The sequence below is a fragment of the Eubalaena glacialis genome, chromosome 18 (genome assembly GCF_028564815.1).
Source record: "Eubalaena glacialis isolate mEubGla1 chromosome 18, mEubGla1.1.hap2.+ XY, whole genome shotgun sequence".
Classification (NCBI taxonomy): Eukaryota; Metazoa; Chordata; class Mammalia; order Artiodactyla; family Balaenidae; genus Eubalaena; species Eubalaena glacialis.
Window position 1 is genome coordinate 36,450,920 of NC_083733.1, and position 15,231 is coordinate 36,466,150.

A 15,231-nucleotide genomic window follows, 5' to 3' on the forward strand; every position below is an offset into this window, starting at 1 on the left:
CTTATTTTAAGTGTGCAGTTTGATGAATCATGGTAATTGTATATGACAAAGTAATCACAATCAAGATATAGAAAAATTCCATCATCATAAAATTTTTCTTATGCCGCCTTGTATCTCCAACCCCAGCTCCAGGCAACCACTGATCTGCTCTCTGTTACTATAGTTTTGCCTTTTTCTAGAACTTTTCATAAATGGAATCATCCACTATAGACTTTTGTGTTTGACTTCTTTCACTTAGCATAATGTTTTTGAGATTCATCCATGATGTTGAGTGCATTAATCTTTTGTTACTTCTCATTGCAGTGTAGAATTCCATAGTATAGATAAACCACAATTTGTTTATCCACTCACTGGTTTTTGCCTATTATACATTGTCCTGCAATACATTTGTATACATGGTTTTGTGGATATAAATTTTTCCTTCTCTTGGGTAAATATCTAGGAGTGGAACTTCTGGGTCACATGGTAAGTATATGGTTACAGTTAAATGTACTATCAGACTGTTTTCCAAAGTGACTATACAATTTTGCATTTCAGCCAGCAATGTGTGAGACTTACAGTTGTTCTATATCCTCACCGACACTTGGTATTATCAACACTTTTCAGTTCAGCCATTCTAATAGGCAATTCGATTGCTACAGATTTATAGTAAATTTTGAAATCAGGTAGTATATGTCTTACAAATTGATTTTTCTTTTTCAAAATTGTTTTAAGTATTCTATGTCCATTGCCTTTCTATATAAATTTTTCAATTTGCTTGTTATATTTCTTCAAAAATCCTACTGGTTTTCATCTTCTCAGACCCTGGAGCATCCCAGATGCACAGCCCAGACTGAGGGATGTGGATACTGAGGAGGCCCAGAGTAGATAGAGTAACTGTAATCTGTTCCTTAACAGATTTGCTTTCTTGCCTGAAACAACTAACAAAATCTGTTCCTTGACAGATTTGCTTTCTTGCCTGAAACAACTAACATATAGGACAAAATAAGAAAGTTTCTCAAGACATTGAACATCAACCAAAAAAGGACAGTGGTCTCTGAAAGATGAAGAACAGATGAGGTGAGCCCTACAATTGCTCTAGCTATGGCCTAGAGAGAGTTCTCAGGCAGCAGCACAGGGCGGGACAACCCAGGTGGAGCATAGCAGTCTCCCTAAGTTGAAGAGAGGAGCTGGGATCCAGAGGGGCTAAGGCAGCTAGAATTAGCAGAGCAGAGTGTTGAAGAGGAGAGAGCGAGCTGCAAGGAAAGAGAACTCCAGAGATCTATGAGAGTCCCAATACTCTTCAACAGACGTGTGTGAGAAAACTATCAAAAGGATTAGAAGGGAAAGTCCTCAAGGAGTACAAAGGGACAACATAATGCCTGTTCACATGATCTGGAGTGAAAAATCCTCATAAGTATAGGAACTGGTAGAATACTAAAGAGAGTTTGCCTCAGTAGTGGAGAAATTTTTACCCTAATCTGAACATTGCTCTGTTCCCTGTTAACCAAGCTTAAGGTAAGACCCAAAAGGATCAAACTGTTTCCAAGCAACTTAACTGCATCCAAAAATGAAGCTCAAATATATTTAAGCAAGTACACATTAAAGAATAATGGGGGCTTCCCTGGTGGCACAGTGGTTGAGAATCTGCTTGCCAACGCAGGGGACACGGGTTCGAGCCCTGGTCTGGGAAGATCCCACATGCCGTGGAGCAACTGGGCCTGTGAGCCACAACTACTAAGTCTGCGCGTCTGGAGCCTGTGCTCCGCAACAAGAGAGGACGTGATGGTGAGAGGCCCACGCACCGCAATGAAGAGTGGCCCCCGCTCGCCGCAACTAGAGAAAGCCCTCACACAGAAATGAAGACCCAACACAGCCAAAAATAAATAAATAAATAAATAAATTTTTTTAAAAAGAAGAATAACGTACACAAGGAAAATTTCACAAAGCCTAAAATACATTCAAAAATTAAGAAGCATGCAAAGAAGTAGAAAAAAATGCAAGCCATAATGAGGAAAAAAGTCAATCAAACTGACCCAGAAATGACACAGATGATAGAGTTAGGAGGCAAGGATATTAAAATAGTCATTATAACTGCATTCCATATGTTTAAGCTAGAGGAAGATTGAGCACAATAAGTAAGGACATGAAAAATATTTTAGAACAGCAAAAAATCAAAATGGTTTTTCTTTTATCAATCCTCTTTCTGTTCTTCATGGATAATATTTATCATTCTATCATCATATTCACTTACATTTTCTTCTTTCATATCCATTTGGATTTTAAGTCCATCCAGTGAATTTCTAATCTCCAAAATTGTATTTTTTATTTCTAGAATTTCTATTTGTTTTCTTTTTACTGTTTTTATTTCCTTTGCAGAGATTTCCTTTTCTAGGCTGAAATATTTTCATTAATTGAAAATGCGTTTTCTTTTACTTCATTGAGGATAGTTGTAATAGTCATTTAAATAACCTTGTCTATTAATTGCAGCAGCTGATTAATCTTGGGGGGTCATACCTGATTGACTTGTCTCCTCTTGAGAATACATTCTATTTTCTTAGTTCTTTGTATGTTAGATAATTTGGGATTATATCCTGGACATTATGAATGTTAAGTTGTGAACATTCTGGATTCTGTTATTTTTCTCTTATGAGTGTTTTTAGCAGAGAACGTTCTTGCCTGGTTTAAACTTCAAACTCTGTCTTTAAGCAGCAGCTCTAGTCTCAGCTCAGACCTTTTGTCTTTAGCTGAGCTGCTTTGAGTCTTCTGCACATGCATAGTTTGAGAGTCATTATGTGGATTCACACTCCCCCTCCAACTCTCTCCAGCATTCACAGTATTCCAGCTTCAATTTGCTGTTTCCCCTAAAGCTGCTGTGGTAACTGCCATGTGGACTCACAGAGAGGAACTTGCTAAGCTTCTTGTGCCCCTCCACCAAGTGAGCATGCACCTCCCACTAGAGTCTATCTGCTTCTCTTCACTATCCCATACTTTAAGGTAATCACTTTTTGTATTGTGTCCAGGTTTTATCATTGTTTTCTGCAGTGAGGGGCAGGGGCAGGGGCAGGGGCAGGCAGGTTGTGCAGTGTGGCCTTAGTTCATCATAACTGGAACCCTGGGAGAGTTCAGGAAGGAGTTATTTTTGGATGTGGTGTCAGATCAGAGTCAATTTAGCTGGATGGCTAATTGTTCTAGTGCATTTATTAAATAACCCATATTTTCCCATAGAAGTACCCATTTTTGTCATATGTAAAATTCTCAAGCATTGGCACACTTATTTTGAAGTCTCTGTTCTATATCCCTGATCTGTCTATTCCCATGCAACTATCACATTGATTTAAATACAGTGACTGTGGCATAACCTTAAAAAGCAAATTTTCCATCACGGTTATTCTTTATGATTTTCTAGATTATTCCTAGGCATTATTATGTAATATATATTCTAAGATTATTCATTTAGATTTTAAAAAGTATTTGTATTACTAATTGGAATTTCATCAGGTTTATATAATCATTTGGGGAGAACTGCTGCTAACCATAAGTCTTCCTATTCAAGAAACATGTTTCTTGGGGAAACCTTTCTTTTATCAGTGAGATTTTATAATTATCTTCAAATGGGTCTTGTGCCTTTCTTTTAAATTTATTCTAAACACTGCATAATTTGTCATTTATAACCAACGTCATATAACAATGTCATTTATAACTAACATTTCTATGTGCTGATTTCTAGAGTAATGTAATTCATTGTTATATAGTACTATTTATATCCAGCCAAATTCTGATACCTTCTTAAAAAGCAACTTTAAAAACCCACAAAAACACAACCTTTTGATTTTCTATGTTTATAGATGCCTTTAGCAAAAGCATTGTTGTTCTTTTTTTCCCCCATTGTTTATGCCAGTTTTGTTTCATGCTTTATATTATTGCAGTTTTAGAGACTCAATACTAAATACTAGCCATAGTAGGTATCCCCTATCTATTGTCAGACCATATGAAATCAGTTTATTTGCTATTTAGTTCATTTTTGCTGCTGTTATTATTGAACCTTGATTTATAGTCATGATTCAAGTAGTTTCCTTTTGTTGCTATTTTATTCACAATTTTAATAGCTACTGAATTTTATCAAATATCTTTTCTGTATCTATTGCCATAATATGGCTATCTCATTTACTGTATTATTATAATGGATTACATTGATAGATTAGCATATTGACCTTGCATTCTTGGAATAAATCATGCTCAATCAGAGTTATTACTGTCTTGATTTTAAAATGGCCCCCAAAGTTAACAAAAAGAGTTCAGCAATGGTTCTATATTCATAAGCAAAATTGGTTGATAGTATATTTTATGAGAATTATCCAAATTAGATGTTAAGAGTATCCTGGTTTCATAAAGTAATGTGGGAGGTCTGGATTTTCCATGCCCTGAAATATCAAAATACATTGGAATAATCTATTCTGTAAAGGTCAAACTCATCTTGACAATGGTGCCCTTAACAATGATAGAACTCGAATAAATTTCTAGTTTTTTCTAAGATCATTAGTTTATTCAAGTTTTACAATTCCTGAGTAAACTCCAGTGATATCTATTTTGGTAGGAATAATCTATTTCCTTTAGGCCTTAAACCTGGATGCCATCGTTGCATGCAGTATTCTTCTGTAATTTTTAAATGGTTATAGCCCCTTGCTCATTCCAAATCTTGTCTATTTTTGCTCTCTCTCTCTCTCTCTCTCATCTTAATTAGGCTTGCAAATGTTTCTACTTTATTGTTTTTTTCCAAAGAAACAAATTTCTGGATTTATTTATCTTTCTCTTTTTCTGTTTCATTATTTCAACATTTATCTCTATTAATTCCCTTTTCTTAGTTACTTAGTTTATTTGGTTACTTCTTCTAACTTTACATGATGAGTATTTTGTTTCTTTAATAGTTTTATCTTTCTTCTTTAAAAATTAAGACATTCAAAGCTCTAGATTTTGGAGAGTTCTGCTGTGCTGGGTCATTTTACTTTGTTGGTGATTTCTTTTAAATGTTTCTACTTTATTTCTAAAGACCTGTTTCTTAATTTGCAGGTAATTAAGATTGTTTAAAAACCCTTTCATTATTTACTTCAAATTTTATTGGATTATAATCAGAAAGTATAGTCAGAAATTTTAAGGTTTTTTTCATAACCAAGTCCAATTTTTAAACATGTGCATGAACATTTAAAACCTTGTTTTGTATCTGAAAGAAGTAAAAGTTCTATATACAGTTATCAAATCAAGTTTGAGTGCAATCCAATTCTACTATATCATTTCTTTTTCACAAATTATTTCATAAAGGGAGAGTAAAGCCAACTGAAAGAGCACCCAATGGCCAAAGTTGGAACAATTTGAGCAACAAGATAAACAAAATTGTATTGAGTCGTAACCTAAAACGTAAGTTTCCATGAGCCCATTATGATATAAATAAATGATTGAGTAAATAAGTAATTAGGAGAGAATAGATAACTCTCCAGTGCAGAATTCCAAATAAGTTATTTGGCAACTCTACTTTCAAGGACATGGAGCAGACCTTCCACTTCTTAAGTGTGGGCTGTGCATAGTGACTTTCTTCCACAAAGTACAGTACAGAAAGAGGAAGGGGAAAGTAACCTTATGGTGGAGAAACATGAAAAACACTACTTCATCCAGGTGATTAAGGTTAACATCTACATGATAAGTCACTCTCATAGTACATCCCCTTGATATGATGTAACAAGAATGGCATTTTACCTCTGTGGTATTTCTCCAAAAGAAAACACTACAGTCTACTCAAGAGAAAAGAAATCAGGCTAAATCCCACTTGAGTGACACCCCACAAAATATTTGACTAGTAATCAAAACTGTCAAGGTTGGGATGTCAGCAAAAATTCAGAATAAGGACATGCCAAGGTCCTCCCTCCACAAAAGCAATGAAAAAACTGGCAAAACTGTCAGAAAAAAAAAACAGCAAAAAACATTAAATCTCAGTGAGAGCAGCAAGCTTTGTGGCATTATAACCTAACATTCCCCACTCCTCAGCACTGTGGAGGCCTTGAAAAATAATAGCTTGCATTCCTAATACTGTACAAGAGGGAGCAAAATGAGGCTGGAGCTCTCTCTCAAAGCCTCATCACCAAAAGGGGGCCATTATATGACCGATTTGATGGTTCCCTAGAAGACCTCACTCAAAAGGTTTTATTTGACTTCACTCAAATTAGTCCAGTGCTAAAAGGTTGTCCTTGGAAGGCATTTGTCAAATGTTTTAAAACCTTGGTTGCCTGAGGCAGTGAATAACAGTTGGGGCAAACAATAGACTAACCAAAAAGCTTGAAATAAAAAGCTGAGGAATAAGGTGTCTATAGGGGCTGAAAGGTCATGCACATGCATAAAGATACACACATGTTCAGGAAAGATCTGAGACTTGAGGAAAATCCCAAGTTCTCACCTCTGACTGGCTTTGAGGCTTTGTGTAAGCATCAAGTTAAGACGGTGACAGAGCTGTAAATCACCTGACTGAGTGCTGAAGAGATTCCCAAACATGCACACAGAGCCCCTTGGCAAATACCAATAGACTTATTGGTTCCAGGCATTTAAGGCAATTTCTGTCCAATAATTAGCTGATCACTAAGAGACTTCAGTGTCCACATATGACAAATATATAGATTTTAGAGACCTATTTCAGAAAAGTCACTAAACAAACAAGAAAAACTACAAAAAACAGCAGTAGCCAAACCTGGGTAGTGTAGAGAATCTGATTTTCAGAGTTGTCATATATATTATTTGAAATGTCTGGTTTTCAACAACAAAAAAGATATGGGACATGCCACAAAAAAAAATCCATACACAGGAATCCAGTGAAAATTTTCCCTTAGGAAGCATAAACATTGAACTTATTATACTAAAATTTTAAATCAGCTATTTAAGTATTCCACAGAGGTAAAGAACAAAAGGGATCAGGCAAACAATCTGTCACCAAATATAGTGTAAAAAAATAAAAAGATAGAATTTATAAAAAGGAATCAAACAGGAAAGCTGGAGTTAAAAGTATAACTGAAATGAATAATTTACTATATGGGCTCAATGTAAGATATAATGCAGAGGTAAGCAGGCAGAAGAAGAATCAGTGTACTTGAACTTCAATTCAGATTAATTGAAATAATTCAGATCGATTGAAATTTTTCAGTCAGAGGAATAAGAAGAAAAAAGAATGAAGAAAAATGAACAGATTCTCAAAGACCTCTAAGGGTCTTTGTGACATCAGCAAGCATACTGGGAGTTCCACAAGCCTAATGGGAAGCTAGAGTGAGAGAAAAGGGCAGAAAGAATATTTGAAGAAATAATGGGTGGAAACTTCCAAAATTTGATAAAAGAAATAAATCTACACATCCACGAAGCTCAGTGAACTTCAAGTAAGTTAAACTCAAAGAGATCCATATCTAGATATCATAATCAGTCAAAAGCTAAAGACAAAGAGAGAATATTTAAAAATCAAGAGAGAAGTGACTCTTCATGAACATGAACAAGGGATCCTCAATAAGGCTAATAGCTGATTTCTCGTCTTTTGGCTGAAGCCAAAAGGCAATGTTATGACTATTGAAAGTGCTAAAAGAAAAAAAAAAAAAAAAAAACCTGTCAACCAAGAATTCTATATCCAACAAAATTATCCTTCAAAAAATAAAGGGGAATTTTAGGAAATCCTTCAGGCTGAAATGAAAGAACAAGTAACCTGAATTTCATGAAGAAATAAGACCAGTAAACTACATAGCTAAATATCAATGACATTTTAAATTTATTTTTTTGTTTGTTTCTTCCTTTTTTCCTCTCTGATTTAAATTTTTTTAATTAATTGTGCTGATGGTTGCACAACACTTTGGATACAGTGAAAAATATTGAATTGTATACTTCAAATGGGTGAACTACATGGTAAGTGAATTACATCTTAGTAAAGCTGTTACCAAAAAATAATAAACAACTGTCTAAGCTAAGACACGTGATGACAATATAATATGGTACCCTGGATGGGATCCTGGAAGAGAAAAAGGACATTAGGTAAAAATTAAGGAAATATGGATAAAGTATGTATTTAGTTAATAATAAAATATCAATATTGGTCAATTAATTGTGACAAATATACCATAATATTCTAAGATGTTAATAATAGGAAAAACTTCATATGGGGTATGTGGGAACTCTCTGTACTATTGTCCAAATTTTTCTTTTATCTAAAACTATTCTATAGTTATATTTCATTTTATTTATTTTTTATTGAAGTATTGTTGATTTACAATACTGTGTTAGCTTCAGGTGTACAGCAAAGTGATTCATTTACATATTTTTTTCAGATTATTTTCCATTATAGGTTATTATAGGATACTGAATATTGTTCCCTGTGTTATAGAGTAAATCCTTGTTGCTTATCTATTTTTTGTATAGTAGTTTGAATCTGTTAATCTCATACTCCTAATATTCCCGCCCCCCGACCCTTTTACCCTTTGGTAACCATAAGTTTGTTTTCTATGTCTGTGAGACAGTTTATGCTCTGTATCTAGATTCATTTGTATTATTTTTTTAGATTCCACATATAAGTGATATCATATAATATTTGTCTTTCTCTGTCTGACTTACTTCACTTAGTATGATATTCTCTAGGTCCATCCATGTTGCTGCAAATGGCAATATTTCATTCTTTTTTATGGTTGAGTAATAGTCCACTTTGTATATATAGTGTATGCCTTAAACCAATCATCTGGAAATGAGCATTTGTGTTGTTTCCATGTCTTGGCTATTGTAAATAGTGCTGCCATAAACTATCTGTATCTTTTTGAATTAGAATATTTCTCTTTTCCAGATATATGCCTAAGACTGGGATTGCTGGATCACATTGTAGCTCAATCGTCAGTTTCTAAGAACTATTCATACTGTTTCCCATAGTGACTGCACCAATTTACATTCCCACCAAGAGTGTAGAAGAGTCCCCTTTTCTCCACACTCTCTCCAGCATTTATTATTTGTAGACTTTTTGATGATGGCCATTCTGAACAGTGTGAAGTGATACTTCATTGTGGTTTTGATTTGCATATCTCTAATAATTAGCAATGTTGAGCATCTTTTCATGTGCCTGTTGACCATCTGTACGTCTTCTTTGGAGAAATGTTTATTTAGGTATTCTGCTAATTTTTTGATTGGGTAGTTTGTTTTTTGATATTGAGTTGTATGAGCTGTTTGTAAATTTTGGAAATTAACCCCTTGTCAGTCACATAGTTTGCAAATATTTTCTCCCATTCTGTAGGTTCTTTTTGTTTTGTTGATGGTTTCTTTTGCTGTGCAAAAGCTTTTAAGTTTGATTAGTTCCCACTTGTTTATTTTTTGCTTTTATTTCTTTTTCCTTGGGAGACTGATCTAAGAAGATATTGCTATAACTTATGTCTAAAAATGTTTTGCCTATGTTCTCTTCTAGGAGCTTAATGGTGTCATATCTTACATTTGGACATCTAGACAAAAAAAAAAAAAAAAACACCTTGAGTTTATTTTTGTGCATGGTGTGAGGGAGTGTTCTAACTTCATTGATTTACATGAGTCTGTCCAGCATTCCCAACACCATTTGCTAAAGAGAGTGTCTTTTCTCCATTGTATATGCCTCCTTTGTCAAAAATTAATTGACCATAGATGGGTGGGTTTATTTCTGGGCTCTCTATTCTGTTCCAGTGATCTATATGTCTGCTTTTGTGCCAATACCAAACTGTTTTGATTCCTGTAGCTTTGTAGTATTGTCTGAAGTCTGGGAGGTTTATGCCTCCAGTTTTGTTCCTTTTCCTCAGGGTTGCTTTGGCAATTCTGCGTCTGTCATGTTTCTGTGTAAATTTTAGGATTATTTGTTCTATTTCTGTGGAAAATGTCATGGGTGATTTGATAAGCATTGCATTAAATCTGTAGACTCCTTTGGGTAGTACAGCCATTTTAACAATATTAATTCTTCCAATCCAAGAGCATGAGATATCTTTTCATTTCTTTGAATGATCTTCAATTTACTTTATCAATGTTTTATAATTTTCAGGTTTATTCCTAGTTATTTATTTTTTTGATGTGATTTTAAATGGGATTTTTTTTACCTTCTGGTATTTCATTGTTAGTGTAAAGAAATACAACAGATTTCTGTATATTAATCTTGTATCCTGCTACCTTGCTGAATTTATTTATTGGTTCTAAAAGTATTTTTGTGGAGGAGACTTTTGGGTTTTCTATATAGTGTATCATGTCATCTGCATATAATGACAATTTTACCTCTTCCCTTCCAATCTGGATACCTTTTATTTCTTTTTCTTGTCTGATTGTTGTGGCTAGGACTTCTATACTATTTGAATAGAGGTGGTGAGTGGGGACACCTTGTCTTGTTCCAGAATTTAGTGGGAAGGCTTTCAGCTTTTCACCATTGAGTATTACGGGTTTGTCAAAAATGGCTTCTATTATGTTCGGATATGTTCCCTCTATACCACTTTGGTGAGAGTTTTTAATCATGAATGCATGTTGAGTTTTATCAAATGCTTTTTCTGCATCTATTGAGATAATTATGTGGTTTCTGTCTTTTCTTTTGTTAATGTGGTGTATCATCACATTGATTGATTGGCATACATTGAACCATCCTTGCAACCCTAGATTGAATCCAACTTGATAATGGTGTATGATCCTTTTTATGTGTTGTTGGATTTGGTTTGCTAATATTTTGTTGAGAATTCTGAATCTATAGTCATCAAAGATATTGGCCTGTAATTCTTTTTGTAATGTCTTTGGTTTTGGTATCAGACTGATGGTGGCTTTCTAGAAACACTTTGGAAGTTTTCCCTCCTCTTCAATCTTTTGGAATAGTTTGAGAAGGATAGGTAGGAGTTCTTCTTTGTATGTTTGGTAGAATTCCCTACTGAATTCACCCAGTCCTGTACTTTTGTTTGCAGGAAGGTTTTTGTTTGTTTGTTTGTTTTTAATTACAGAATCTATTTCACTTCTAGTGATTGGTCTGTTCAAATTATCTCTTTCTTCTTGACTCAGTTTTGGCAGGCTTTATGTTTCTAGCAACTTGTCTATTTCTTCTAGGTTGTCCAGTTTGTTGGCATATAACTGTTCATAGTATTCTCTTATGATTTTTTTTTAAATTTCTGCAGTCTCTGTTGTTATTTCTTCTCTTTCATTTCTTATTTTGTTTATTTGGGTTCTCTCTCTTTTCTTCTTGGTGAGTCTGGCTAAAGGTTTGTCAATTTTGTTTATCCTTTCAAAATACCAGCTCTTAGCTTTATTGATCTATCATTTTTTATCTCCATTTTATTTCCTCTCTGATATTTATTATTTCCTTCCTTTTGCTGACTTTGGGTTTTGTTTGTTCTTCTTTTTCTAATTCTTTTAGGTGGTAGGTTAGGTTGTTTATTTGAGATTTTTCTTGTTTCTTGAGGAAGACCTGTATCTCTATGAACTTCCCTCTCAGAACTTCTTTTGCTGCATCCCATAGATATTGTAAGGCTGTGTTTTCATTGCCATTTGTTGTGAGATGTTTTCAGATTTCCTTTTTGATTTTATTGTTGATTCACTGGTTTTTTAGTAGCATATTGTTTAGTCTCCATGTGATAATTTTTTTCCACATTTTTCTTTTTGTGGTTGATGTCGAGTTATATACCATTGTGGTCAGAATGCTTGAAATCTTTGAATGTTTCAAATAATTTCTATCCTTTTAAATTTGTGGAGGCTTATTTTGTGTCCTAGTATGTGGTCTATCCTAGAGAATGTTCCATGTGTGTTTGAAAAGAATGTGTATTCTGGTTTTTTTGGATGTAGTATCCTGTAGATATCAACTAAGTTCAACTGTTCTATTGTGTCATTTAGGACCTCTGTTGCTTTATTGATTTTCTGTCTGGAAGATCTTTCCATTGATGTCACTGGAGTGTTAAAGTCTCTGATAATCTTTTTGAGTAGAATATCCTATGTTGCAGTTTTTCTCCTTTCAGGACTTTGAATATATCATGCCTTTCCTTTTTGTCTGCAAAGTTTCTGTAGAGAAATCAGCTGACAGCTTTATGGGGGGGTTCCCCTGTAACTGACTTTTTTTTCTCTTGCTGCCTTTAGAATCCTCTCTTTATTTTTAAATTTTGCCATTTTAGTTATGATATGTCTTGGTGTGAGTCTGTTTGGGTTCATATTGTTTGGGACCCTGTGTGCTTCCTATACCTGTATATCTGTTTCCTTCTTTAAGTTTGGGAAGTTTTCAGCCATTGTTTCTTCAAATACATTTTTGATCCCATTTTCTTCTCCTTCTGGAACCCCTATTATGCATAGGTTGGCATACTTTATATTATCCCATAGATCTTGTATGTCGCTTTCTTTTTTTTTTTCTTCATTTGTCTTTCTTCCTGCTGTTCTGATTGTGTGGTTTTCATTATTCTATCCTCTGCAGCACTTATTCATTGTTCTGTATTATTTAGTCTACTATTCATTGCTTTTAGATCAGTTTGTTTGTTTGTTTTAAACGAACTTTTTAAAAATTTTTAAATTTTTAAAAATTTTTGGCTGTGTTGGGTCTTCGTTGCTGTGCATGGGCTTTCTCTAGTTGCAGTGAGCAGGGGCTACTCTATGTTGTGGTGCATGGGCTTCTCATTGCAGTGGCTTCTCTTGTTGCAGAGCACGGGCTCTAGGCACACAGGCTTCAGTAGCTGTGGCATGCGGGCTCTAGAGCGCAGGCCCAGTAGTTGTGGTGCACAGGCTTAGTTGCTCCACGGCATGTGGAATCTTCCCAGGCCAGGGATCAAACCCGTGTCTCCTGCATTGGCAGGTGGATTCTTAACCACTGCACCACCAGGGAAGCCCTAGATCAGTTTTTATCTCAACAATTGAGTTGTCTAATTTTGATTGATTCCTCTTTATAGTTTCTAGTTCCTTGTTACAGTGATCTGCATTTCTATCAATTGGGAGTAGTTCCTCTGCTTTTTCATTTTACTTAAATTTCTCTGTCTTCATGAATTTAGGAGAAACAATTATCTACTGTGGTCTCTTTTTTTACTTTTGGCTGCATTGGGTCTTTGTTGCTGTGTGTGGGCTTTCTCTAGTTGCAGCAAGTGAGCTTCTCATTGCAGTGGCTTCTCTTTGTTGCAGAGCATGGGCTCTAGGCATGCGGGCTTCAGTAGTTGTGGTTCGTGGGCTAAGTAATTGTGGCTCGCAGGTTCTAGAGCACAGGTTCAGTAGTTGTAGCACATGGGCTTAGTTGCTCCACGGCATATGGGATCTTTCCGGACCAGGCCTCGAACCCGTGTCCCCTGCGTTGAGAGGTGGATTCTTAACCACGGCACTGCCAGGTAAGTCCCTCTACTGTGGTCTTAAAAGGCTGTTTTTATGTAGGAGCATCACTGTGTAGACTATATGGGTCCAATATTTTTGGTGTGAGGGCTGAGTTTGGTATGGATGCCTGCCATGTATTGTGCTGGCCATTATCCCCTTGATAGGGGGTGTGATTGTTGTTGTGGTGACTGGAGCCTGCACTGGATGTTGGGCAGGGCCTCCCCTTTTCTCTGTGGCTGTCACAGCCCTGTTGGGGGCAGGGTCTGCTTCCCATTTGTTGGAGTAGAAGCCCTGAGGGTTGGGTTCAATAAGGTTCTGTTGCCCTTAAGTGTGTGCCCTCTCACCAAGGAGGTGAGTGCTGAAGCAAGTGAGACCTGTGTAGTTACAGCAAACCTACGTGCCACCCATGCAGGCATCTGCGGTTCTGCACAGAAGCAGCCCAAGTTTGCATGCCTTTCTCCTTTGTGTTCATCCCAGATCTAGTGCTAGACTGTCACCGGGGGCCAGGGCGTTGTGGCTGCAGGAACTGAGGTGGTTGTGCTGCAGCCTGGAACATATGCTGCCTCTATGGTAGGTTTCTGCCAGGACCTGTTGGCCCCAGATCCAGCTACAGGCTGCAGTGTAAGAAGGGCAGAACTGGAGCACTCCCTCTGGGAAAGAACCACTGCATACTCCTACCCAGGGGCTATCCACTGGAGACACCAGATTCTGTGATGCTGTCCACCACCCAATGTGCACACCAACAAAGTCCTCTGCTGCTGGACACACCCCCAAACCCGCCCCCATTATGGGAGCACTGATAATGGGCTCCAATGTCAGCTCCACCTCCACAATATGCATCTCAGAAAGCCCACCGCTGCTAGAGCCACTCACCACCATAAGCACGTTGACAATTGGGTTCCTATGATGGACCCATACCCAGCCCTGCATGTGCAAACAATTCTTAGGCCTGGACTATGCTCTAGGCTGTCTTTGCACAGCTAGACTGAGTCCTCTCCCAGGGTCCGTCTGCTGAAGCCCGAGTTTCAGTGCCTAGCTGCTGCTGGTACTAGCAGCCCCACTGGGAGTGCATTTCAGGCTGGGAAGTGCGGGAGGTGGTAGCTGTCAGAGCAGGTCTCTCTCTGCCCTGATTGCTAGCAAGCCAGCAGGCACGCACTCCTCATGAGCAGAGTTCAGGCCCCTCCAGCCCCTCTATCTGTCCCAGTGGACCTCCCAGAAGGCAAGGAGGGCTCCAGGGCAAGGGGCCACCCATGTAGACCTTTCCTCTTTCACAGGTCCCTCCCAGGGGCGCCAGTCCCATTCTGATGCCTTTTTTCCCCTTCCTCCTACCCAGTTATGTGGGGATCTTTCTTGCAGCTTTGGTTATATAAGAGATCTTCTGCCAGTTTTCAGTTGGTTTCCTGTGAGAATTGTTCCACATGTAGATATATTTTTGATGTGTTTGTGGAGAGAGGCGAGCTCCACATCCTCCTACTCTGCCATCTTTATCTCCTGCCCAGTTATAGCTTATTTTAAAAATCATCTGTGCAACTCTGAGACAGGTGATTGAGGTGTCCACTTTAATTAAATTTTTACTAATTAAATTTTTACTGATTCTCCCTTACTTCACATATTTAGTTGCTATTATTTTTGGCAAACACATACTTGATTTATCATTGCATAATATTCCCTATTTATCCTGTTTAGTGCTTTTACCCTTCAATCCCACTTTAATTTCAACAGGGCCATTTTTGTGGGCCCATGACACATGTAGTTTCTACGTGACCACAGTAAGTGGGACCTTTGATATACTCTCACTTATCACCTATACTCCCTCTTCACAGTCTGTTTCATAATCACCTCCTTCACCTGCCTCCTTTTTGCATTATCTGCATCTCCATCTCCCAGCTCATAGATTTGCTGAGTATTTATTAGAATTTCCCCTACAATACTCCTGTT